At 49.9% G+C, this 26718-nt stretch overlaps 1 long non-coding RNA gene across 1 annotated transcript; it reads right to left on the bottom strand.

Moving 5' to 3' along the window:
* Positions 1-891: 891 nt before the first annotated feature.
* LOC123579609 lies at positions 892-26389 on the bottom strand. The gene is made up of 4 exons (XR_006702844.1): positions 25976-26389; positions 22639-22644; positions 11781-11785; positions 892-903 (listed from the first exon to the last, which is right to left on the bottom strand). It is a non-coding gene; the product is annotated as an uncharacterized LOC123579609 (long non-coding RNA).
* Positions 26390-26718: the final 329 nt, after the last annotated feature.

The following is a 26718-nucleotide window of genomic DNA, read 5'->3' as shown; positions in this document are numbered from 1 at the left end:
CACCATGGAAACCATCCATTTAAAGTATAGAGTTCAGCAGATTTTAGCAGAGGTACACACGTGCGTGACCACAACATACAGATAATGAACATTTCCATCTCTTTCCAAACGTCCGCTCCTGCCCCCTTTTGTCGCTACAGATAATTTTGCGTTTTCTTCATTTCCACATAAATGAACTCGTACAGCCATTTCCGCGCCTGGCTTCTTTCATCGTGCAAATGTTTTTGAGAGCCATTCATGTTTTGAGTGTGTCTGTAATTTGTTATTGCTGACTAGCATTCAATTGCATGGATGCGTAACTATCTATTCATCTGTGGAGGGACATTTGGGTTGTTTCCAAGTTTGGTCACCATGGATAAAGCTCCTGTGAGCGTTCGTATGCTTTCTGTTGACCTGGTGTTCATTTTTCTTAGGTGAATGCTTCCATTAGACCTCGTTTTTAAAATTAAAGATATACCAACTTTTTATTTATAGCCCATGTTTTTTTGTATCAGCTCTAAGGTCTCTGCTAAGATGGTAAAGATTTTCTCCTTTGGTGTTTTTTTTTAGACACATGGTAATATTGACTTTTATATTTAGGTTTCTGATCAACTTTGAGTTCATTTTTGTATTTTTATTGTATTTTATTTGAGAGAGAGAGTGTGTGTGTGTGAGTTGGGGGGGAGGAGCAAAGAGCGAGGAAAAGAGTGAATCCCAAATAGGCCCCATGCCTAGTGTAGAGCCTGACACGGGGTTCGATCTCACAACCCTGAGGTCATGACCTGAGCTGAGATCAAGAGTTAGATTCTTAACAGACTGAGCCACCCAGACACCCTCATTTTTGTATATATTATATGTTGACAGTATCAAGAATCCCCCTCCCCAATATGGATATTCAGTTTTTCCAGCACCACTCTGAAAATTCTCCTTTCTCATGGCAGATGCTTGGTACCTTACTGAGAATCACTTGATCATCCATGGGAGGATCCATTTTTGAACTCACTCGTCTATTCCATCGACCTATGTGTCTGTCATAAAGCAACACCATACTCTCTTGATGACTGCTTTACCAAAAGCCGTAAGTCAGGTAGTATAAGCCCACCAACTTTGTCTTTCTGTTTCAGAGTCATCTGGGCGATTCTAGGTCCTTCATATGTCCACGTGCACTTGACGACCAGATTGTTAAATTTACAAAACAAAGCCTGCTGAGAGTTTGATTGCGGTCGCCCTAAATCTACAGACTAACACCAAGTCTCCCAATCGTGAATGTGATGTTTCTATTTGTGGCGGTCCTTTTTAGCTGCTCCCGGCAAGGTTTTGTAGTTGACGATATATTGATCTTGAATCTATGTGGTTAAATTTGTCACTGTTTCATGTGTTGTGATGGTATCTTACAATTTCCTTTTCCAGTCATTTGCTAGTGTATGTAGAAACACCACTGGTCTTGTATATTGATCAAAGCAATCCCTCTCCAGATTCTGGTCGACCTTCTTTTGTAAAAATTAGCAAAGATCATAAAATTCATTTATTAGTTACAACAACGAATATGAAACTTTTAAAAATAGAGCTTTTTTTGATTCCTTGGAATTTGCTAACATTCATTATCATGTTATCTTTGTGGAATGGTTTTCAATTGTGAATTCAGTTTCTGTAAATTTTTTTTAATGTTTGTTTATTTTTTTGGAGAGAGAGAGAGAGAGAGAGAGAGACAGAGCACGAGCAGGGGAGGGGCAGAGAGAGAGAGGGAGACACAGAATCGGAAGCAGGTTCCAGGCTCTGAGCTGTCAGCACAGAGCCCGACGAGGGGCTCAAACCCACAGACTGTGAGATCATGACCTGAGCAGAAGTTGTACGCTTAACCGACTAAGCCACCCAGGCACCCCATAGTTTCTTGATTGATATAGATGTATTTAGTTTTCCTACTTCCTTTTAAATCTGTTTTGGAACTTTTTGTCCTTCAAGGAATTCATTCATTTCATCGAATTTATGAAATGTATCCACATAATGCTATTTAGTATCAATGGTGTACCCTCTTTTTAACGCCTTTATTGAGTTATAATTCATATACAAAGAATGCACATATCTCATGTGTATAGTTTGATGAGTTTGGATATATACAAATACCCATGATGCCATCCCCACAGTCAAGGTCGTGGACACATCCTTCCCCACAGTCAAGATCATGGACACATCCCTCCCCACAGTCAAGATCATGGACACATCCCTCCCCACAGTCAAGGTCATGGACATATCCACCACCTTCCAGAGTTTCCTCGTGTCTCTTTGTTTTTTTGTGTTTTCTGTTTGTTTGTTTTTGGTGTATGAGAACACTGAACATGAGATCTACCTTCCTAACACATGTACAAGGCACTTCAAAACAAAAAATGGTGCTTAAGTTAACTACTTTAAGCTACCTTCTCTAGCTTTATACAAGGAATGGCTCAGCAGAGCCGGTGGTGAAATTTTTAGGAATTTTTTAAGCTGTTTGGTAACCATAGCCATTATTAAAAATAAAAAATTTCAGTCTTAAAATTAAAAAAATGATATAAGAAACCAAAGCAAATAATTATTCAAAAGCTCAAAAATCACTTCCTAATTTTTAAACTCCATTTTGCTATTATCTGTGTCCTTGGGGTCATTTATACCCATTGTGTCTGAGCAACAGAAATACCGAGCCCTGGTCTGCGTCTCTTCCCAGTCACCAGCAACGTCACGTCAGTACCTGAAAATCATCTCTGATGGGAGTATTTACACCACAGAAGTCAGTCCTTCTTATATTGTCTTGTCGATTATCTAGACTTCATGAAGTGATAGAACCAGGTTAATAACGCAAATTAACCTTGAATTTGTCCCGTCTGTAGCTGTTCCATTGTGAAGGGCACGAAAACATCGAGGAAATATTCCTTCAGTATTTGAAAACGATTATCTAATTCAGCAAGGAAGGCACTCGCATCATTGTCAGATGACTGAAGTTTTGACACGTGTCTTTGTAATCTTACTTCCATCTTCCTAGTTAACATAAATGAAAATATCAACTCGCATTCAGGTCGGAACTGTAATTGTTTGTCAACGAAGGGAGCCGAATTCTATGCCGACTCCCATATCAGTCAAGTGCTCATTCATAGCCTGCTAATGCGATTCCATTGTTGGCAATAGAATTTCAAAAGCTGACAATGGATTTTGCAAGAAATACAATGTCGGCTGAAGTTACAGCTGTGACGAATTTACAATAGAGCGTCGTAACTTAGGATTTGTGGGTTGTTCCCTACATACCCTTTATGTCAGTAAGCTTTGTAACAAACGCAAACATGTGCCTATACCTGTGTGCGTATTTTGGTTTTCTGGAAAGCCAATCTTTAGGGGTTTGCTGGTGTGTAATTGCCCCTGCCCGCTCCAGAGCTGACAGGCACCCCATCCCCTTACGATGGCCCTAGACGGTGCAGAGACAGCTCTGAGGTCCGTGGGATCTGCAGAGGCTTGAGCAGCTACCTGTGTTTCTCGGACCTGTGTTTGAATTTGTTTCTCAAATTCAAAGGATTAGGAAGTGCGCACCTTGGGGGGCCCTTACTCAGTCAACTCCCCCCCGAAAACGCCCCAGTCTTGGGCAAACCATTTTGGTTGGTCATCTGTTAGGGTCCCATCCCTCCCTTGCCCCTGGCCAGCATCGTTATTGCATTACAGACTTCTTCCCCATGGGCCTGGACTCTGGGGCGGTCGATCTGCCACCCAAACCTGGGTGATGCCTGTGTCCTTCCGCCCCGATATGGCCCGAAAGATTCATTTCAACCCAGCCATGTGACCTTCTGAAAATTAATTAACCTTTTTGGACGATAATGGCTTCTATCAAATGAGAGTAATAAACCTTCATCTTTCCCATTGGTGTGGGATGGAGTGGGAGAGGTGTGTGAAACCCCTCACGAGGGGCCTGAAGGGCCCTCGATGGCAGGAGCTAGCGTTTTAATCAAATCCCCATTGTTAGGGGTTTATTCACACACTCCTTTCCTTTCAAAGAGGGCCCCTTGGGCTCACAATGGCTCATAAACCAGAGCGGCAGAACCAAGCCTATGGTTGGGAGCAGGGGAAAGAGGGGCTGCCCGGGGAATGAGCACAGGGCCAGGATGGCAGATGGGCCCGGGGTGGGTGCCCAGGCTGTGCCCAGGGGCACCGGCTCATGCTGGGCTAACTCCCAGGGTACCCCATCGGTGTGTTGGGGGTTATGTAAGGCTGCAGGACAAAGCCAGGGCATGTTTTCATTAGGAGTTTGATGTGGTGGTCTTGATTTCAGCTCAGGTCGTGATGCCAGTGTTGTGGGATCGAGCCCCGTGTAGGGCTCCATGCTGAGCCTAGAGCCTACTTGAGATTCTCTCTCTCTGCCCCTCTCTTCCCCCTCATGCTCTCTCTCTCTCTCTCTCTCTCTCTCTCTAAAAGAAAAATTTTTGAGGGGCTCAGATGGTGAAAAAACTGATTTCGGCTCACGTCCTGATCTCAAGGTTTGTGGGTTCGAGCCCCACATTGGGCTCTGTGCTGACAGCTTAGAGCCTGGAGCCTGCTTCCGATTCTGTGTCTCCCTCCCTCTCTCTGTTCCTCCCCCACTCACACTCTGTCTCTTTCTCTGCCTCTCAGAAATAAACATTAAAAACATTAAAAAGAATTTGATGTGGAAAAAGTATATTTATATTGAAAAATGCAACCTTGTGGATATGATACAAAGGGAAGTGAGCCAGCCACAGACACCGTAGGATCCTACTTGCAGAAGGTCCAGAGTGGTCGCATTCACAGAAATGGAAAATCGTTGGTGGTTGTCAAGGACTCGTGGCCTTATAAGAAGAGGAAAAGAGACACAGGCACCCAGGGAGAAGGCCGCGTGACCACAGAGACAGGGGTGAGGCAGCTGTAAGCCACCGAGCGCAGGCCACCTCCAGAAGGGGGGGGGGAAGCGGCAAGGACAGGTCCAACCCACGGTCTCAGAAGGAGCGCAGCTCAGCCGTCACCTTGATTTCAGATTTCTGGCCTCCGGACAACCGGGCCACACGTTCCTGTTGCGTTAAGCCGCCCAGGTCGTGGACCTTTCGACGCACGGGAAACACAGACCTGAATCTTGGGGCTGGGACCCAGGTATTGGAGTTTAAAAGCCCTCCCTGCCCCCTTTCACGATTCCAACACGAGGCCAGGGCTAAGAGACGCTGCCCAGAGGAGACCCCAGGACATCAGTGTGAGAGAGGAAAGCATCCATCTCGTGACACTTCCGGGTTCTTTTCTTTAAATGTTTATTTTGAGACTGAGCGAGCAAGCGAGCTGGGGAAAGGGCGGAGAGAGAGGGAGAGAGAGAATCCCAAGCAGGCTCTGCATGGTCAGCACAGAGCCCAACGTGGGGCTTGAGCTCAGGAACTGTGAGATCGTGACCTGAGTCGAAACCAAGAGTCGGAGGCTTAACCGACTGAGCCCCCCGGGCGCCCCGTCATTGTTATTTTCTCTGGTTCTCTTTGTCCTCTCTGCCCTCACCAGCTAGGGTAACAACCACCCCAGTCTGCCCGGGACTGGAGCTTCCTGGTACATGACTTCCCCTGCAAAAGGCAGGAAAGCCCTAGGCACGTGGGCGTGAGCTGGGCACCCTAGGACCGTCCTGTGCTCCCGCCCCTGTAGCGTCTCCACCAGGCTGTAGATGGGGGTGACCAGCTGCCTGGTCTGTACCGGACCCCTAGTTTTGGCCTGAAAGTCCCTGCGAGCCTGGAGTGCCGGTCACCCTCGCTGCAAGGCCTGTGAGGTACACGGTTTTGTACATGACCTAGGGCTGCCCGCCGGCCCCAGGTTGTCAGCCCCGGCTGCACCTGACAGTCACCAGGAAGAGTCTGGAAACCCTGGTGCTTTGGCCACACATCCAGAGAGTCTGATGTAACCACTCCTGGGAAGAGCCAAGGCTGCTTATTAGGATTTTTATTCTTCTTGCGTCAGTTTTAATAACCTGGCTTAAAAAAAATTGTCCATTATCGGAACGTTCAAGCTTCTGGGCACCAATTTCCTCCTCGTATTCTTTTATCTGTGCAGTGTCTATAGCCACGGTGTTCTCTTTTCGCTCCTGACGTGGGCTGCTGGCGGTCTCGGGCTCTTGCCCCCTGAGTCGCGTCCTGATGCTTTGTTTTGTTGTGACTCAATGACTCAACGGGTTTTCCCCCCTCTGCTTTTCACCGCTGGTAGCTCCAGGGATATGTTCGAGGGTAGATGATGTAAACGTTCGGGGCACGTGACCATAGAACATGGGCCATAATTTCTCCCTGAGACTCTTGTCTTGAGGACGTGATGCCGTGAACGGGATCGCCCAGCGCGGTGCCCAGAAGACCTTCCATAAAGGTAAGACGTCGCTGCTTGAAGCTGGCTGAAGATGGGGCACAGAGAAATGCAGAATATAGCAACAAGACAGAAATTAGGCACAGACGGCAAAGAAAGTCAGAAATGAGGCAAAGGGGGAAAAATGGAGAGTACTGTCGACTGAAACCAGGAACGAGAACTGTCTACCGGCTAGGAGGGACTGCTGACTTATTTCTAAACTCATTCTTGTCAGCCTGGGCTTGGTCCCACAAGGAGCCCGGGGCTGCATGCCAAGGACCGGGCAGGGTGTGGATGATGTGACGCGTGTGAGAGCCTAAGACTCACTGACGGTGATACGCAGAGCCCATTCGGTCCAGGCAGGATCCCATGTATGTTATGTGGACTATGGCTTTTCATCCTAACCGTCCTATTTGCAATGTGGGTAGACTGAGGCACAATAAGCAACCTCTCTCATGGCTTTCAAAGTAGAACACGTGGAAAGCACTCAGGGGAGTCGAGCCCCTGAGGCACATCTCCTAGATCAGAGTTCTTCACGCCTTGGTTGCACGGGGAACTTTCTTTTGTGTGAAGTCTTTGATCAAACAAACGAATTTTCCATGTACGTGACCGCAGCTGTGTTGTGCCTGGAATACAGACTTTGAATGCATTTCGAAGAAATAACTAAAACGCGTGACTTGGTTTCTTCCCGTGTCGGGCCCCCATCCAGACCTCCGAGAGGGAACCTCCAGGCTTTCACGTAACGGTGGCTCCTGGGTCAGTCAAACCACCCCTGTGAGGCATGTGACTGTGTCCTCTCTCCAACCCGAGAGGGGTTCGGGAGCCCAAAGCTGAGGTAAATTCGAAAGGTGGTGCGACCAAGAAAGTCGGCCGCAGATGGACGGCAGGGGGTGGACGGAGCGTCCCTCCCCTTACTGTCCAGACCCGCCCGAGGCAGGTGGCCACGTGCTGGGTTCTGAGCCTGTGGGTCACTTGGCCTCCAGGGGGGTGACGGAAAGCCTGAGGACAGACCTGGTACGTCTTTTAACTTGCAACTTGCAAGGTATTTTTGTAAATGCCACCATTTTATACCCAAAGAAACATGCCCATATTAGGCAGTAAACACGAAATTTCCATTAATTGTAAAGCTCAAGGGGGGAAATGAAGACAATTGAATGCGTTCATGCCCTCACCCGTAACTCGGCAGGGGAGGTGGTGAGTTCTATTTGTTCGACTCCAGAGGGTTTTGATGGGAAAATCCGTGACGCTTCTTGTGATCTCTGGAGTAGCCTTTTCACTCGTCACCTCCACGGTGCAGGGTGCCCCCGGGGGCAGAGCAGTGACAGCTGACTGTTCTGGATGCTTTTGGATATTAGAATCGTTGCTTGTTTTCTTCTTCTTCTTTTAATGTTTATTTTTGAGAGACAGAGAGAGACAGAGCGTGAGCAGGGGAGGGACAGAGAGAGAGAGAGAGAATCGGAAGTAGGCTCCAGGCTCCGAGCTGTCAGCACAGAGCCCAAGGTGGGCCTCGAACCCACGAACCGTGAGATCATGACCTGAGCCGAAGTCGGACGCTCAACCTTGACTGAGCCACCCAGGTGCCCCTCGCTTGTTTTCAAGTCACGTCGGGGCCCCTGCCTGCTTCCTGCCTCCCTCTGATGCTTCTGTGGGTCCTAGTTTCTTGGTGGGGGCCACCTCCTTGCCAGAGTCCTGCAGCCTGACTGCGTGTCCCCCTCCCGTGGGATGGTCCTGAGAACGTGCTCAGCGACTCAAGTGGACAGAGGGGCCCGAGCATGGCTGTTTCACAGTCTCCGGCAGTCGTAACAACGCACGGCCCTTGCAGAGTGTGTGCGGGCGCTGCTGGCACACCCTTCCTCCTGGACCAGACGCCCAGCACTGTGCTTCCCGCTGAGCCCAGAAGGAAGCCCCTTGCCGCCCACACGGTGCCCCGGCCGCCAGCCGTCCCCATTCCCCCGTCGCCACTCAGCAGCTGAACCGGCTGCCCGTCCAGACGGGGTCGTCCGCGAAGGGCAGGACGAGGACCGTTTCTGAGGTCCGAGGGCAGGGCCGTCTCCGCTTCCCGCTTTCCCTCTCACATCCGCCCCTTCCTCTGGCCGCCTCCGGCCCAACGCCCGGCCCCGGTCACTGGACACCCAGCCCCGAACGTTGCTTCTGAATGACAGCACGTTCTCTGCCTCCCTTGCAGACCCGCACGTTCACACACGGGCCTCTCCTCTGCCCGGGCCCCGGCCTCGGGGGTGGGGATGTCTCAGCCAATGGGCCAACCAGCCGTCCCGCTAACAGGCCTGGTGGCTGCATTGTCCGGCTCGTGGCCCCATCCTTGACTCCTGTCATTCCTGCCTTAACTAACGGGCGGGGGCTCTGTCCCCACACCACCTTCTCCTCGGTGCGTCTCACACGGAGGCAGGTGCCACATTAGGGCCCACCCACTGATGCAGGGTAACCTCCCCATCTAAGATCCTCAATTTCGCCGTATCTGCACAGATGCCTCGTCCACGTAAGGCTGCCCTCGCAGGCTCCCGGCATGAGGACGCGGGCATGTTTGGAGGGGACGTTGTTCAGCCGATCACACAAATGTTAACGGATTTAATCCACACAAACACACCGAGTGATAAACTATCAATAGCCCCATTTTGTAGATAGAATAACAGAGGCATAGAGAGATCGGGTGACCCACTCAGGCCAGGCCACTGGCCCCAGAAGCCACGTCCTCGCCTGGCACCTGCCCCAGGGGAAGCCCATGGAGAGGCACCTGTATACCTCAAGCCCAAGAAACTTCACTTCCGAGTGAAAATCATCCTTAAAACCTTCAGGACAGATCTGAAGACCCCAGTGCTAAAAACCTCCACTTAAGAATACAACTTACTCAGGGCACCTGGGGGGCTCAGTCGGTTAGGCATCCTACTTTTGTTTTGGGCTCAGGTCATGACCTCGTGGCTCATGAGTTCAAGCCCCGAGTCAGGTTCTGCACTGACAATATGGAGCCTGCTTGGGGTTTTCGCTCTCTCCCTCTCTGGCCCTCCCCGACTCATGCTGTCTCTGTTGTCTCTCTCAAAATAAGTAAATAAACTTAAAAAAAAAAAAAAAAGAATACAGCGTACTAGGTTGTGAAAATGCATTCCTAGTGGATTTTTCAGGGTAATTTTGTTTTTATACTTGGAAAGGGAATTTACTGTGGGGGGTTAATTAATTTTTTAATCTAATTTATTGTCAAGTTAGCTAACACACAGCATATACAGTGTGCCCTTGGTTTCAGGAGGAGATTGCCGTGATTCATGGCTTACCCACAACACCCAGTGCTCATCCCAGCAAATGCCCTCCTCGGTGCCCATCCCCCATTTCCCCCTCTCCCCCATCCCCCCCCATCAACCCTCCATTCTCCGTATTTAAGAGTCTCTTAGGGTTCGCCTCCCTCCCTCTCTGTTTGAAACTATTTTTTCCCCTTCCCTTCCCCCATGGTCTTCTGTCAAGTTTCTCAAGTTTCACATATGAGTGAGAGCATATGATATCTGTCTTTCTCTGCCTGGCTTATTTCACTCAGCATAATACCCTCCAGTTCCATCCACGTTGCTACAAATGGCCGGATTTCACTCTTTGTCATTGCCAAGTAGTATTCCATTGTGTCTATACACCACATCTTCTTTATCCATTCGTCAGTTGATGGACATGTGGGCTCTTTCCATGATTTGGCTATTGTTGAAGGCACGTATCCCTGATGGGAAGTTGTTTTTACTATGCGATGTGCTGGGACTTTCCCTCCGGGATACTTTGCACACTGCCGTGGGTCTGGAGACGTGTTGGTCTGCTGGGGCTGCCTCAGCCGAGCAGGTGGCTTAGGACGATGGGAATGTATTGTTCACAGGCTGGAGTCCAGAAGTCTGAGGTCAAGGTATCTGCAGGGCCCTGGGGGAGAATCCGTTCTAGGCCTCCCTCCCAGCTTCTGGCGGCCTCAGGCGTAGATGGCCATCTTCCTTTATGTGGCGTTCTCCCCATATCTTCCCGTCACGCTCTTTCTGTCTCATGTCCAGTTTTTTAAAGGACATTAATCTTAGGGCCGCGGCCTCTACGGTGCTCAGCTCAGGACTGTTTAGAACAGGCCACGGAAGTCCACGTCTGTGTCCTCTAGCCAAAGACCCCAGGAACACACCTGTCGTCGAACAATGTGGACTTATTTCTCCCTGCAGTTGGGTGGCTAGTAAGAGGGTGATGATAGGTTGGTTACTGGCCTAGGACGGGGCTGGCGGGGGTGGGGGGGGGGAGGCGGTCGGCACATGAGATAGGAATAATCACCCTCCAAGCCTCTGCCCCAAGTACGATGTGACTCGGGCTCAGAACCGGGAAGGATGAATGAATGATGTGGGGGCAGCTGCGTGACCGCTTGTGAATTAATGAGACTTCCGGCTACAATGTCCTCTGTCAAATGACAGTCGGCATCTGCCTTGTAGGACCGAGCGGGAGAGAGTGTGAGGGATGCCTCACGCAGGCCCTGGCACGAGACGGCCCCCCTGTACGCGGGGGCTCCTACTTTATCAAATCGCTGTGGCTGCCTGCTGGAGGGGCTCAGAGGGTCACGTACGTGGGAGCAGGACAGAGATGCGGGGTGAGTCGGGACACGAAGTGGACCAGGTGAGGTGTAGCCCAGCCACCTGCCTCCCGGGCCCGGGCGCGGGGGCTGCGCGTGAGGCGGGGGGTGCCCAGCCTCTCAGGTGGGAGCTGCTCCCCCTCAGGGGCCCTTGTCCATGGGCTGGAACTAGGTGACGTCAGGGCCACACCGAGGCCCCTTATACCCTCCAATTAGAAGACTGAAAATCGGATCACGTTACTCAACACAAACACATCCGGCTTACGGAAGTGAGCATGTGAAGTTTCCATGGATTCTGCACATGCTGTCACGCCCCCTGTGGTTTTGCTGAGTGGTTGTTCGTTCAAATCAGTCCCCAGATAAGGAGCTTTCATCCCAATTAGTTATATGTCTCTTTGGTCTCGGAATCTGTAACCTGTAACAAGAGCAAGCTGGGGAAGGACACAAAGGGAGAGAGAGAGAGAGAGAGAGAGAGAGAGAGAGAGAGAGAGAGAGAATCTCAGACAGGCTCCGTGCTCAGTGTGGAGCCCGACATGGGGCTTGATCCCACGACCCCGGGATCATGACCTGAGCCAAAACCAAGAGTTGGACGCTCAACCAACTGAGCCACCCAGGCGCCCTATCCTCCGGATTTCTGCCCCTCCTATAAATTGATAGCTGGAGCTAGAGGCTTATTCGTTTCGGGCGATGCAGGGGACGAGAGTGTTTCCTAGGAGAACTTGTCTGCAGCCATCAGGGGCCCATGATGTCTGTCCCTCATCTTATGAGCCATTTACAACTATTGCCTGAATCCGTTGCCGTTAGGGGCTGCAACAGCATCATATTCCCAATCCATTGTTCCTTCTTCATTGATTACACGGAGCTGAAGCACTTCATAAAGTCAGGTTTCCTTCACCAACCCTTCCGTCACCCTGTGGTGTAGTTTGTTTAGGAAGGACAAGAAAAGGGTTGATCTTATTTTCTCTTCTTTTAAACCAGTATTCAAAATATTGGTTGGCTTCCTAGCATCCTTAACACATGGCCAATTAGGCTTTGCTTAGCCTTGTCATGATTTTGTAGATTTAAACATTGTGCGTATGCATTTTTAAGTTTATTTATTTATTTATTTTGAGAGAGAGAGAGAGAGAGAGAGAAGGATGGGGAGGGGGACGGAAAGAGAGGGAGAGGGAGAATCCCAAGCAGGCTCTGTTGTGTCTGCACAGAGTCCGATGCAGGGCTCGAACCCACGAACCGTGAGATCATGACCTGAGCCGAAATCGAGAGTCAGACACGTCACCGACTGAGCCACCCAGCTGCTCCAACGTTGTTTGTATATTTTAATTCATTGCAATCATTAGCTCCAATTAGCCCATTTTTGGGTAGACCTCATTCAGGCTGGCGGCTGAGCCTTTCTTATTTGTGCTCAGCACGCTCGGAGAGCGTAAGTACTCTGGGATCGTCTGCGACATGTCCTGCCCCAGACCTGGAATCACTTATTTCTCCAGGGAGTTCTGGCTGGTTTTCCAGGTCGGGGATGTAGAGACCACCATCTGTGGGCTGTGGGTGCCCAGCACTTCTGTCATGTCGAGGCCATTGTTCTCAGATCTCGTCAGTGGGCAGAACTAGGAAATATGCATATTTTAAAGATAAAATGCAGGGCACGTGGGTGGCTCAGGCAGTTAAGTGTCCAACTTAAGCTCAGGTCATGATTTCGCAGTTTGTGGGTTCCATTCCCACATCGGGCTCTGTGATGACAGCTCAGAGCCTGGAGCCTGCTTCCGATTCTGTGTCTCTCTCCTTCTCCGCCCCTCCCCTGCTTGTGCTCTGTCTCTCTCTCTCTCTCTCTCTCTCAAAAATAAAGAAACATTTAAAAAAATTTTTTTAAAGATAAAATGCATCCTGAGTCACAATGGTACTTTCAAATCAACTTCAGGCTTGCAGAAATTTCACTGACCTCATGGATCCTATATGCGTATCATCTTTCTCCCAGCCTAAAATTCCAGCTCCCAATGTCAAAGTCACCACAGCTGCTTTCTCCTACAGCAGACAGCAAACACTCTCAGAATAAAAATACATCACTACCAGCAAAATTCAGGTTACTAAAATCAGCGTAAGAATTGTTTCCAATACATTTTTTTTTTCTTGTTTGGTATCATATCCTAAGGATATACACTGTCAACTGTTTTAAAGTCAGCAACGAGAGTTCCTCTGTGTCACTATTCTAACCAACTTGATATACAAAGAGGTTTCATTGCTTCCTCTTCGTTGTGGGTAGTCAGGATTGATTTTTGTAAAAAAGAATCATCCCTATATAATTACATAATTTTAGTGTATAATTATATCATTTTACTGCTACTTACTAATTGTTCATTTTATGTAGATGAAATTAATTTTGTATAATTATATAAAAATATTTGCCTGGCTCCAGAATCTTATCTACAGACAGGATTTTTCATAACAAGTCTAGCTCATACCCCTGTCTCCTCCATGCTGGTCCCTTCTCTTTCTGTAAGTAGACTTACATTTTTAACACTTTCCTGCTCTTTATTTAAAAAAAATTTTTTTTTCAACGTTTATTTATTTTTGGGACAGAGAGAGACAGAGCATGAACGGGGGAGGGGCAGAGAGAGAGGGAGACACAGAATCGGAAACAGGCTCCAGGCTCTGAGCCATCAGCCCAGAGCCCGACGCGGGGCTCGAACTCACGGACCGCGAGATCGGACCGCGAGATCGTGACCTGGCTGAAGTCGGACGCTTAACCGACTGCGCCACCCAGGCACCCCTCCTGCTCTTTAGTATATTCAAGCATACACACACATTTGTGCCCCCCTTTCTTGGGTAAATGGTAGCAGACTGTATACAATTTTCTCCACTTGCATTTTCAATGAATACTTCATCCTGGGAGCCCTCCGGAGCCATATGTGAAAACACTCCTTCATCGGCAGAATGATGCTCCGTTGCCCCACGCCGTATCCAACCAGGCCCCTCTTGGTGGACATTTGAATCGTTTCCAGATGTTTGACATTGCAAAAAGAGCTGCCATGATTAGCCTTATGCATATGCCTTTTTGTGTTTTCTGCCCATGAATCCTTACCGTGAATTCCTGGAGGTCGGAATCCTGGGTTCGAGGGGAAATGCACATACTGCTGTTTTCCTAAACCAAGAAACGTCAGATTCCCCTTCTCAGGGGTCCAACTGTTTTTTTCTTCAGATCAGCAGCTGACAGGAATGCCTAGTTCACAGTCTTGCCAACAGAGAAGGTGTCAAACTTTTGGATCTGAGGCAAACTGACCAAAGGGAAGTGCCGTCTCAATGAATTTTAATCAGCACTTCTTTGGTGATAAGCAAAGCTCAGCATCGATTGATTGATTGCCATTTGCCTTTGCATTTTGGTGTGCTTTTCCTAACTCCCTTGTGCTGTGCGACCGGCCGCTGCCCCCCTCCCCTGCGTGGGCCCCGCCCCACTCCACTCCAGCACAGACCCTGCCACACAGTTGTTGGAATGACTCCTATTCTGGATTTGGCTGATGGCTCCTTTGTGTGGTACTTAAAACTCTTCCTCTGTTTCTTGTAGTTCGTGCAAATCGATGTCTAATCCAGAAGTATCATTAGATTCATCTTCAGCGTATGAGGCAAGAATCTTTCACAGGCGAGCGCCGTGTGGCGCATGTTTCATTGTCTCGCTTTCGTGAAGGTGAACTTGAACAACAGTTGGCTCGAGCGTTGTCAGCTGGCTGAGCCACTGTGATGGTACCAGCGACATTGCACGTCATGGTTTCAGCGTCCAGGAATAATCATTGCCTACATCCACTGTCATTGGGGGATCAAAAAAGGTAATTTTTAAAAATCTGTCATTCCCCCTGAATTTCTTAGCTGGAGAAGTGTCGTAGAATCCGGGCCTGGAGTTCTCTCTCGTCCGGCAAGAGAGCAGACGTAGGATTAAAATGCGAGAGAGGCTAACGTCCAGGAGGAGACAAGAGCCCCGAGTCAGGGCCTTTGCTCCGTTTTCATTAGGCTCAGAAGACTTACAAGCGTGATGGCCGTGCACAAAGAGCCAATGAAACCATGGACGTTAACTCACGGGTGTGAGAGAAAGGGGGTTTTGAAGATACGTGGTGTTAGGGGTTTGGGTCAATGCAAAACAAAGTCCTGGTGCCGGGCAGATGGTTGTTTACGGCAGGCGTGAGGCACCACATCTGTTTATCTTAGCTAGCTTGGGAGACAAGACGGAGACTGCTACCTCAGGGTCAACAAGGCACCTTTCTTTTGCTAATTAGCTCCTCTCTGGGCAACTTCGCCCTGCCACGGCCCATAGCCCTATTTTCCTGTTTATCTATTTTGATCCTTCCTTCCTTTGAAAGCAGCTTTCTGCTATTGTAGTAAGTTGGGGGGCGCTTCTGCCCTGAATACCTGATCTTGCTCACCTCATCTTGGATGCTCTCATCCTGTGACTTCCTATTTCTTTACGCCTTGCTAACCCATCGTGCAAGCTCAGGGAATTCCTAAGCTTATTCCTCGCAGAGAAGACTCTTTCTTTCGCCACAGCTGGTAACTCCGGACTCGAGTCCACACGGGACAGTCGAGATAGTTTTTCGACCAGTTTTTCAGGATAATAGGATGGAGTTGGTGTTTAGAAAGCACCATCTGTATGCGAGGGGGGCTCGTTTTTAAATATACTGGGTCGTAGTCTTCTAAATATTTTTATTAAACAGAGAAAAATTATTTCAAAGAAAACTGATAAGTTTATGCTGATATGTATCTTTTGAGAGAGGAAGAGAATGTAAGCAGGGGGATGGGCAGAGGGAGAGGGAGAGAGAGAATCTTAAGCAGGCTCCACGTTCAGCATGGAGTCCTACTCGGGGCTCAATCCCTTGACCCTTGGATCATGACCCGAGCTGAAGTCGGATGCTCAACCGACTGAGCCACCCAGGCGCCCCTCAAAAATGTGTTTTTAAAGTCCATTGAACCAAGGATTTTCTCTATGTTATGACGCTACCAGTCTGATAGAATTTGGGTTTGTGTGTTTCCTTTTGTTTTAAAATTTTAGGGATTGCTTTTTTTCCTTTTAAACGAAATCTTTTGTAAATCATACAAAAACATTTACAGAATTGCAAACGCAAAATTACATAAAGATGGCACCCAGAGAAGTGATGCGTCAGCCCTACCATTTCTGTTCTAGTGTTTTCCTCCCCAAACGGCCACCGAGTTTATTAGATTTCTGTCTGCATTTCCATTATTTCATTGTGGATATACTTATATGTCCCTTTTGCATGCTGCTTTTGATATTTTTCCTCTGTTTCTTTGGGGAGAGTCCTAGAAGTAGAATGGGCAGGTCAGAGGGTGGCCTTCCAAGGAGTTGCCTCTTGGAAGCCAAAGCTTCCCGCTGCTGGGGACGAGCCGCCCCAGGGGCAGCGAGAGAGAGTGTCTGTTTCTCCACAGCGTTACCGGCAGGGCGTGCTACAAACTTTTGGATTTTTTTTCGATTTGTTAAGTGATGATTACATCTTGATACACTTTTAATTTGTATTTCTCATAAATGAGGCACAGTATCTTTTCACGTGGTTAGGGAATATTTTTACTTATTTCTCTGTGACTTCTTCGTTTATGTCTTCAGCTTGTTTCTTAAACTTTGAGCTTTCCTTGACTTCTCAGATTTTAGGACTCTTCCATATGTTAGAGATAGGAGTTTTTGAGGCCCATCCATGTTGGTATCTGTATTAATATTTTGTTCATTTTTTATTGTTTGCATGTGCCAACAGTGTGTTTATCCATTCAGCAATCGCTGGAGATTTGGGTCTCTCCAATTGTGGTTACTGTGAATTATGCTGTATATGAATATACTCCTGTACTGTGCGTGGATGACTGTGCCCTCGTTTCTCTGGGATAAACGCCCAGCAGTGGAGTTGCTGGGCCTGTGATCAACATACGCTTAACGGTACGAGGGGCTGCCGTCCAGTTTCCAGAGTGGCCTCACTGTTGACATTCTCCCCAGCAACATATTGGCTCTATTTTTTAAAATTTTAATTACTACATAAGCATTTTTAAATTTTCAGATTTTTGTATCAAACACCGTAAATCCCTCTACCTGTCTACTCTGCAGAAACCAAAAGCTTTTTGGAATCCTCCACATTTAAAAAAAGCCTTTTTTATGTTCATTTATTTTTGAGAGACAGACAGAGAGCAAGCAGGGGAGGGGCAGAGAGAGAGGGAGACACAGAATCCAAAGCAGGCTCCGAGCTATGAGCCCTCCGCGCAGAGCCCGACACAGGGCTCAAACTCACAAACCACAAGATCATGACCTGAGCCAAAGATGGACGCTCAATGACTGAGCCACTCAGGCACCCTAGGATCCTCAACATTTGTTAAGAGTGCGAAGGAGTCACATGAGCAAACCGATTGAGAACTGTGGTTTCGGAGAAAAACGGTGGTTTCAGGGAAAAATGGAGGAAGTGGAATGCGTCTTTTTTTCCAGCAGCCACAAGGGGGAGCTCCGACCCCCTGCTGCCGTGTTCTCGGACTTGAGCCCAGTTCACTTTCAATGGGAAGTTTCTCAGAGCCTCCCAGACCGTGTCTGAGGACATGAGGTTCAAAAACACTGATTTAGGAGAATGAAACTCAGGACTATGACGTCTCAGTCATGTATGGGCACTGCAACGGTGGGTTTTGTCACCAGGCTGCTAAAGCCAGTTTTTGCTATTGTTGCTGATTTACGTTTTTCCTTGCAAACAAAACAAAACAAAACAAAACAAAAAAAACCAAAACCAACCCCTCCCCCCAAAAAACAACAAACAACAAACCTGCCATAGGAAAAATTTCTCGGGAAGGGCCCCACGCTTTTCTCATCCCAAACACACCTGGCATGTCCCCACCCTGGGTCCGCAAACGCTCGTTTGAGACCTACTGAGTTACACGACTCCGTGACCGTGAGATCCAAGCAAACCGATTGCTCTAGAGAAAGCCCTCTTTTCCATATTTGATGACGACGGTTTCGTTATGCTCTCGTCTACCTCCTGGGCCCTTGCACCGCTGGTGGGTCGTAACTGTTCTCCCCGGTCCCTGAGAGCTGCAGGCGGTTACTCCGTGGGACCGAGTGGGTGCCCCAGGAGGGGCCCGGGGTACCTGGGCTGCAGCTGTGCCGTCCCTCCATCCCCAGGTGGTGGACCCCAGGGCACACTGTACCCGGATCCGGTGCAGCCATGTGACCTCCCCGAACACCTGTGTCCTCCTGCAAACGGACGGCGTGGCCCCCACCTTCCGTGTGCCCGGCATCGGTGACGGGAGCCTGCACAGCACACGGGATCTTCCATCAATAGAAGCTAATTTAAAATCATACCACCGATGTCAGGTGTTGGCTCATGCCCCTTTCCTCTCACAGACCGCTACGGGGGCTCAGAACGGCTCACCAACAAGAGAGCAGGACAGTGAGGGAGAGGAGGGAATTCAAACCAGGGTCAGGGCACGAAACAGACCTGGGCGAGGCTTGGGTCGCCCACCCGGTCCCGGGACTGGCTCCACGCGGTGACCCACGTGGGCTCCGAGCTCCTGGCTCTCAGTGTGATGGCTACTCACCAACCCGGGGGGTCCTCGGCCTGAGCTGGAAGTTATGTGAATCGGGGATACAAGCCTGCAAGATTGTTTACCTTGAACGTTTGAGAACGAAAAATTCCATTTTAATTCTTTTTTAAGAAAACATCCCCACGTGAGCAGTTAATTTGGAAGCACTGTGTAGCAATTGGTACGTAAAGTTCTCTGGCTTTGAACCCTCCTCCGCCCCCTGGCCCAGCCCACGCCCTCTGCGGGGCACCTGGCGCATTTCTTCCACAAGATTCCGACCCAGGCTTGCAGGACTCAGCCGCCGCCGTCTTCCCAGCCACCACTAGAGGGGATCGTGAACCTATCCCAGATGGGCAGCGTCTCCAAGAGAAAGGCACAGGAGTATCAATATTCCTGTTCGTTCTGGAAAAGCCCAAGCCTCTTAGAAGTAAAGAGAATAGAATAATAAATCTCCACACGCCCTCCTCCAAGCCCCAGCAGTGTCCAACATTTGGCCAATTTTATTATAAGCATCCCGCCTATAAACCCCTGTTTTCTTAAAGTATCTTAAAGCAATAGCTCCTGGCACCGCCCCCCTTCACGAGGCACATCACCGAGCAGCCTCAAACCTCCCTACCTTCTCAGGGAGCTTCCCTAACCGCAGTGTTCCCTGCGATGGATTGGAGGTGGGTCTGAAATGAAACTTTGTGTTATCTTGCATCTAGACACCGAGAACTATGTTTACACCGCAGGCCAGCTCTCCAGGGGCAGCCGGGTGTGACTGAGGCAGGACCCTCGGGCTCAGGGTCAGCCGGGCTCAGAAACTCAGACGGTGTTTCTGCTGCTCGGTTCTGGCGTGTGTCCCTCTAGTGGTTGACAGGAGAATTGCACAGGCCCTCAACTTCACCTCTGCAGGGAGCAGTCCCCGAAACAGGGTCCCTGCTGGGCTCTGCAGGGAGGAGAGGGCCGGGCGGTGGGGTACTGATGATGCAAGCGCCTTGGTTAATGGTGATGCCCCTCTTAAGCCCTTAAAAATCGTAGATCATTTGTCCTCTGCCTTCTCGATTCTCAGCTTTTGTGTTCATACCAAAGTGATCAATTCGTCGGAAAAAAAAATCTGAGTAAAACAGATATCCTAGGAAAATGCATGATGTTTATACAAGGGCCTCCCTGAGGCCTGATGCGGGGCTGAGAGGCGCCCCAGTCTGAAGGGATAAATGGGGCAGGGGAGCCCGCGAGTGGGACGGGAGCCCTGGGCCCCTCCCTCCCTCCCGGCCTGTCTGTCTGATCTCTCTGCTCCAAAGGCCTCTTTGGCTGCTGCCTTTTCGGTGCCAGCGTGGCCCGTTTGAAGCTGGTGTCAGAGTCAGATGGGCCATAAAATAGTGGGAAAATCTGAGGAGGAAAGAGCTTCCGCGGGCTGAAGGCTTCCCACCATGTGCTGGACACCGGGCCGGGTGAGCCGACATCCCATCATACCCACCGGACAGCAAAACCAGCCGGCGGAGGAGGGCGCCGGACCTCCCGGTCGCAGTGGGTGCCCTGAGGGGCTCTAGCCGGCGCTCCCGGCCCCTCCACCCTCCCGCTCTGTCCCTGTCAGAAGTGCTCGCAAGCATCGGGGACAATGTTTGCTAAAGAGCGTGGAGATCGCAGTGGCCAAGGACTTTAAGCACCCCCCACTCCCGTCCCCACCGATGGCCTTCGGGAATTGTCATTCACGACCATCGCAAAACCCTGTGCCGCCCAAAACAGCTAAGTTAGGTGTCGTCTCCCCCATGCTCGGCTGCACATCGAGCTCACTGCTCCCATGGGGCTGTCACACTGTCACCACCATGGGTCACTCTGCTGGTGTGCCTGCTCTGTGTCTGGCACCTGTTGCTAGCCCAGGGCCCACGCAGACACGTGCCCAGGAAGCACCGGGTGCCTAATGCTGAGCACCGAATGGGGGAGGTCAGCACCGAATGGGGGAGGTCAGCACCGAACGGGGGAGGATCAGCACTGAACGGGGGAGGTCAGCACCAAATGGGGGAGGTGAGCACCGAATGGGGGGGAGGTCAGCACCAAATGGGGGAGGTCAGCACCGAACGGGGGAGGTCAACACCGAACAGGGGAGGTCAGCACCGAACGGGGGAGGTCAACACCGAACGGGGGAGGTCAGCACCGAACGGGGGAGGTCAGCACTGAACGGGGGAGGTCAGCACCGAATGGGAGAGGTCAGTACCGAACGGGGGAGGTCAGCATCAAATGGGGGAGGTCAGCACTGAACGGGGGAGGTCAGCACCCAATGGGGGAAGTCAACACTGAACAGGGGAGGTCAGCACCGAACGGGGGAGGTCAGTACTGAACGGGGGAGGTCAGCATCAAATGGGGGAGGTCAGCACCGAACAGGGGAGGTCAGCACCAAATTGGGGAGGTCAGCACCGAATGGGGGAGGTCAGCACCGAATGGGGGAGGTCAACACTGAACGGGCGAGGTCAGCACCGAACGGGGGAGGTCAGCACCAAATGGGGGAGGTCAGCACCAAATGGGGGAGGTCAGCACCGAACGGGGGAGGTCAACACTGAACGGGCGAGGTCAGCACCGAACGGGGGAGGTCAGCACCAAATGGGGGAGGTCAGCACCAAATGGGGGAGGTCAGCACCGAACGGGGGAGGTCAACACCGAACGGGCGAGGTCAGCACCGAACGGGGGAGGTCAGCACCGAACGGGGGAGGTCAGTACCGAACGGGGGAGGTCAGCACCCAATGGGGGAGGTCAACACTGAACAGGGGAGGTCAGCATCGAACGGGAGAGGTCAGCACCAAACGGGGGAGGTCAACACAACACCGTTGGGGGGGATCAGAGCTGAAAGGGGGAGGTCAGCACAGAATGGGGGGGAGGTCAGCACCAAATGGGGGAGGTCAGCACCGAACGGGGGAGGTCAACACTGAACGGGTGAGGTCAGCACCGAACGGGGGAGGTCAGCACCGAACGGGGGAGGTCAGTACCGAACGGGGGAGGTCAGCACCCAATGGGGGAGGTCAACACTGAACAGGGGAGGTCAGCATCGAACGGGAGAGGTCAGCACCAAACGGGGGAGGTCAACACAACACCGTTGGGGGGGATCAGAGCTGAAAGGGGGAGGTCAGCACAGAATGGGGGGGAGGTCAGCACCAAATGGGGGATCAGCACTGAACGGGGGAGGTCAGCACCAAATGGGGGAGGTCAGCACCGAATGGGGGAGGTCAGCACTGAACGGGGGAGGTCAGCACCCAATGAGGGAGGTTAACACTGAACAGGGGAGGTCAGCACCGAACGGGGGAGGTCAGCACTGAATGGGGGAGGTCAACACAACACCAAGTGGGGGGGATCAGCACCGAACGGGGGAGGTCAGCACCGAATGGGGGAGGTCAGCACCGAATGGGGGAGGTCAGTACCGAACGGGGGAGGTCAGCACTGAACAGGGGAGGTCAGCACTGAATGGGGGAGGTCAACACTGAACGGGGGGGATCAGCACTGAACAGGGGAGGTCAGCAGCATTCAAGAGAGGCAGGAATGGCAGTGACAAGGCCTGAGACGTGGGTGGGTAACCGGGAGCACCTGAGCAAGTGAGCACAATAGGTCGAGCAGGTGTGGGGGCGTCTGTGCCACCAGAAGACCTGGGTACCCTCTCCCGGCTGCAGAGGGGGCATGAGGTTCCAGGAATTTCCAATGGCAACATGGGTTTGCCCCACATCAGGGAACCCCGTCCGTGAAGGCCAGGAACCGCCGAGCCCAGCTGCCACCAGAGCAGGGCCACTCGAGGGGCAGGTGCACTCTGGAACCTTCTCCAGATTCCCAATGTAAAAATCATACCTTTCCCGAGAGGGCCGAGCTGTGGATAATTACTTTTATACTGAAACAGGAACAGAGATGTGGGGTAGATGGCACAATTCAAATGTTCTTAAAGAATAGACAAGGGAGGGGCCCCTGGGTGGCTCAACCTGACTCTTGATTTTCAGCTCGGGTCACGATCTCACTGTTCATAAGTTCGAGTCCCATGTGGGGCTCTGTGCTGATAGCTCAGAGCCTACTTGGGATTCTCTCTCTCTCTGCCCACTCACTCTCATTCTGTCTCAAAGTAAATAAATAAACATTAAAAAATAATATACAAGGGACACACCACAAATATTATTGCATTGTTAATATGTGGCTGTCACACTGCATGCACCATGTTTAACTATCTCGTCCCTGCTGGGAGCCAATGAAAGGTCATCTCTCCTTACAGAAGCCTCAGCATAAATGTCAGAGGAATCCTTGCAGGGACGTCTCTCAACGACCACACGAGACACCGACTTCGCGGAGATGCACCTGTTTCTGTCACGCCGGCCCCCTTGCCTGGTGTGGGATTTCCTCTGAAGGAAGAACCTGAAGAGAGCCCTCCATCCCCTAAGTGAATGTGTGGCCCCAGACTGTGAAATCACGGTGGAAAAATCCAAGGTGTTGTAGGAATATGTTCTCAACTGCAAATAACACTGAGTGAGGAGCTTTTTGTTTTTGTTTTTGTTTTTTTGTTTTTTTTTTTTTAATAACTGGCGATAGATTTTTAAAAACTACTTTGGAAATGAAAACACAGAAATTTGAAAAATCCTCTGAGGACGCTGGGACCTTCTGGACTACTTTTGCAACATCCGCAGACACCACGTGAGACACCCTGCACTTCGGAATCCACAGAAGTGATATAATAAAATCAGAACGGATTCCGGACGCCCTACGACCCGCTCTGACTTGGCACTCTCTGTTATTTGTATTCGGGAGGTGGCGTAGCCAGAGGTGAAGCCTCTAGGATCCGGGAGATTTCCGTGGAGCAGCTGCCCTGGGCTGTCGCTGCCTGAGAACATCAGGAAAAGGCAAGGAGGGTCTGGGCGACGCCAGGAGAGCTGTCGGGTGGCCAGGACGTTTGGGGCTGAGGTCTCCAAGCAAAGGGAAGAAAGAGCTGTGGGAGCCCACATTCTGCTCTCCCTTCAGGCGTCTGCTGACTCCTGACACGAGGGAGAGACCGAGAACCCCAGGTCCCTGCAAAGAGGCAGTGAGGCCACCAGGGTTTCTGGAAATCCCACAGGCCTGGGGAGACGGCAGCTGGGATTCAGGAGTGCCAAGTCAGCGAGGTCTGCGGGGCCAGATCCGGAGAAAAGCCACAGGGAGTTGGCCACACGTTTATGACGTGGGGTCGGGAGGCAGAAAAATGAGATGGAAAGTCGCCAAAAAGCAAAGGGGAATCTTAGGCAGTGTATCGAGTTTTTTCTTTTTCTTGTTTTCTTTCATTTAAATTCAAGCCAGTGAACAGATAGTGTAGTATTGGTTTCAGGAGCAGAGCCCAGTGACTCGTCACTTGCATACGACACCCAGTGCTCGTCCCAACACGTGCCCTCCTTCGTGCCCATCCCCCATCTAGCCCATCCCCCCACTCCCCTCCCCTCCAGCAACCCTCAGGTTGTTCTCTGTATTTAAGAGTCTCTTATGGTTTGCCTTCCTCTCTGTTTTTTATCTTTTTTTCCTTCCCTTCCCCTATGTTCATCTATTTTGTTTCTTAAATTCCACATGTGTATAATCATATGATATTTGTCTTTCTCTGACTGACTTATTTCGCTTAGCATAATACCCTATAGTTCCGTGCACGTAGTTGCAAATGGCAAGATTTCATTCTTTTTGATCGCCGAGTAATATTCCATTGGGTGTCTATACCACGTCTTCTTTATCCATTCATCAGTCGATGGACATTTGGGCTCTTTCCATAATCTGGCTGCTGTTTATAGCACTGCTATAAACATCGGGGTGTATGTGCCCCTCCGAATGAGCATTTTTGTATCCTTTGGATAAATACCTAGTAGTGCAATTGCTGGGTTGTACGGTAATGATTTTTAATGTGTAAAACAAATGGTCACAAACATAATGGCCTTCAAATGCGCAAGCACACGTGTGTCACACCACAGGGACAAAGATGCTCTGGTTGACCAAACACTACCCGACTAGCTCTGACTTCTGGAATCCTTGTTCACCTCTGTGCTGTCCAATTTAACAAGAATCCTGCTAAGTCAGGATCTCCAGAGAAACAGAACCAAGAGATGATAATAGATAGATAGATAGATAGATAGATAGATAGATAGATAGATGATAGATTGATAATAGAGAGATAGATGATAGATTGATTGACAGATGATAGATAGAAAGAGATAGATAGATAGATAGATAGATGGTAAGGAAGGCAGGCAGGCAGAAAGGAAGGGAGGGGGGAGGGGGGAGAGAGGGAGGGAGGAGAAAATTTATTATAGGATTGGCTCATGCAGTTATGTGGCTGAGAAGTCCAAGCATGTGCTGTCTGCACGCTGGATACCCAGGAAAGTTGGTGATGTGATTCAGTGGCATAGATGGGCTGGGAATCTGAGGGTGGGGGGCGATGCTGAGTCCCAGTCTGAGTCCAAATGCCCTAGAACCAGGAGGACAGATGTGCTAGGGCAGAAGACAGATGTCTCAGCTCAAGCAGAGGGAACAAATTCTCCCTTCCTCTGGTTTTTTGTTACGTTCAGGCTCCCGGTGACTTGGATGGTGTCCACCTGCACTGGTGAGGGCATCTTCTTAATTCAGTCTACTGATTCACATGCTAATCTCCGCTGGAAACACCATCATAGACACACCCCCAGAAATTTCGCCAGCTAAGCACCCCTTAGCCCAGTCAAGGTGACACAAAATTAATCACCACACTTCCCCTGCTTGTCACCTGGGCACCCATATCCATCCCCTTAAACCAAACCTGCTCTCCAAATAAAGACAATAATGAGGTAATAATTTCTCCCAACATGATACAACCACCATCCTGCGTACATCAGAAATGCACTAATTCCTTCCGCAGAGGAGGAAGGCTAGTCCTTGAGTGACATTTACTCTCCTCCTGATAAGTTATAACTCACATATACTATTATGGAAAATTAACGCTACATAATCACTTACATAAAGTGAATAAAGCTTACATTACATGATAAGGAAATACGAGAGGAAAGAAGGCAAGGATATTTGCCCGATACAGATCTGTATATACATAAAGGTATTCACGACAAAATGAGAGGAAATGCTCATGACAATTGCATCCCTCACTTCCTACGACGGGTCACGCGGTCACAGTGGCTATTTAGAATCCGCTCCTCCCGCTCCCCATTCAGTGCTCCCATTGCCCCAGCTGCTTGTGGTGCTTTCCTGGCAGGTGACCCAAACTTTCATTCCTGGAGAGTCTGAGCCATTAGTAGCCCTCCTGGATGTCCTGTATCCCAACATGCTCTTCCTCACCTCCTCTGGGGAGTAGCAGTCCAATTCCCCTCAGTAGTCAGGATCAACCACTGTAGCCAACACTGTAACTCCCTTCTTTGCCTGTTGATTCAGAGGCATGGGGAGCCCCAAGTGCCCAGGGAATGGTGCCATATTGGGTATTCAGTGTTGGTCTCCGCTGTGGGCAGATCGGGACTCAGCAGTGGCTGTCGCCTGGTCAGTCTTCATGAATGGGAGTCAAAGAATGAGAAGAGCCACAGACTGTGGGAAAAATATTCTCAAAAGACACATCTGATGAAGGACTACCACCAAGCCATGCAGAGAACTCTTAAAACTCAACCATAAGCTACCACCAAACCATGCAGAGAACTCTTAAAACTCAACCATAAGAAAACACACAACCTGGTTGAAGAATGGGCCAAGCATCCCAACCTCCCCAAAGAAGATATAGAGATGCAAATAGTCATATGAAAAGATGCTTCACGTCCTATTCATTGGGGAAATGGGAATTGAAACAACAACGAGATGCCACTACACATCTCTCAGAATGGCTACACGAAAACCTGCACGCACATATTTTATTCATAATTGCCAAAACTCGGAAGCAACCGAGATGTCTCTTAGTAGCCAAGTGGGTAAATAAACTATGCTGTCAGCACAGAGCCCAACGTGGCCCTCAAATTCACGAACCGTGAGATCATGACCTAAGCCGAAGTCTTAAGCTTAGCCTACTGAGCCACCAGGTGCCCCAATAATCAACATTTTCAATTTTTCTCCCACGCTTCTGACATAGTATCATTAACATCTAAAATTGCCTTTTTATTTGTATCTGTTTTTAACAAATTTTGAATTCAATCTTAAATAAAGTTGCCTTTTTCCCCAAAGCCCTACAAGCTAAAGCTGAATGACTTCATATAAACTTTAGAGAAATCACCACAACAGATCATGTTTGGACAACTTTCACACCTATGGCAGTGTGGGGTTGAAACTTGTTGTTCAGAGAATTGTTTCCCCCCAAAGCGGCTACTGTGTCTTTTCAGACCCCA

The sequence above is a fragment of the Leopardus geoffroyi genome, chromosome A3, assembly GCF_018350155.1.
Source record: "Leopardus geoffroyi isolate Oge1 chromosome A3, O.geoffroyi_Oge1_pat1.0, whole genome shotgun sequence".
Lineage (NCBI taxonomy): Eukaryota > Metazoa > Chordata > Mammalia > Carnivora > Felidae > Leopardus > Leopardus geoffroyi.
Note: the sequence above shows the minus strand (reverse complement) of the source record. Positions and strands in the feature narration are given on the sequence as shown.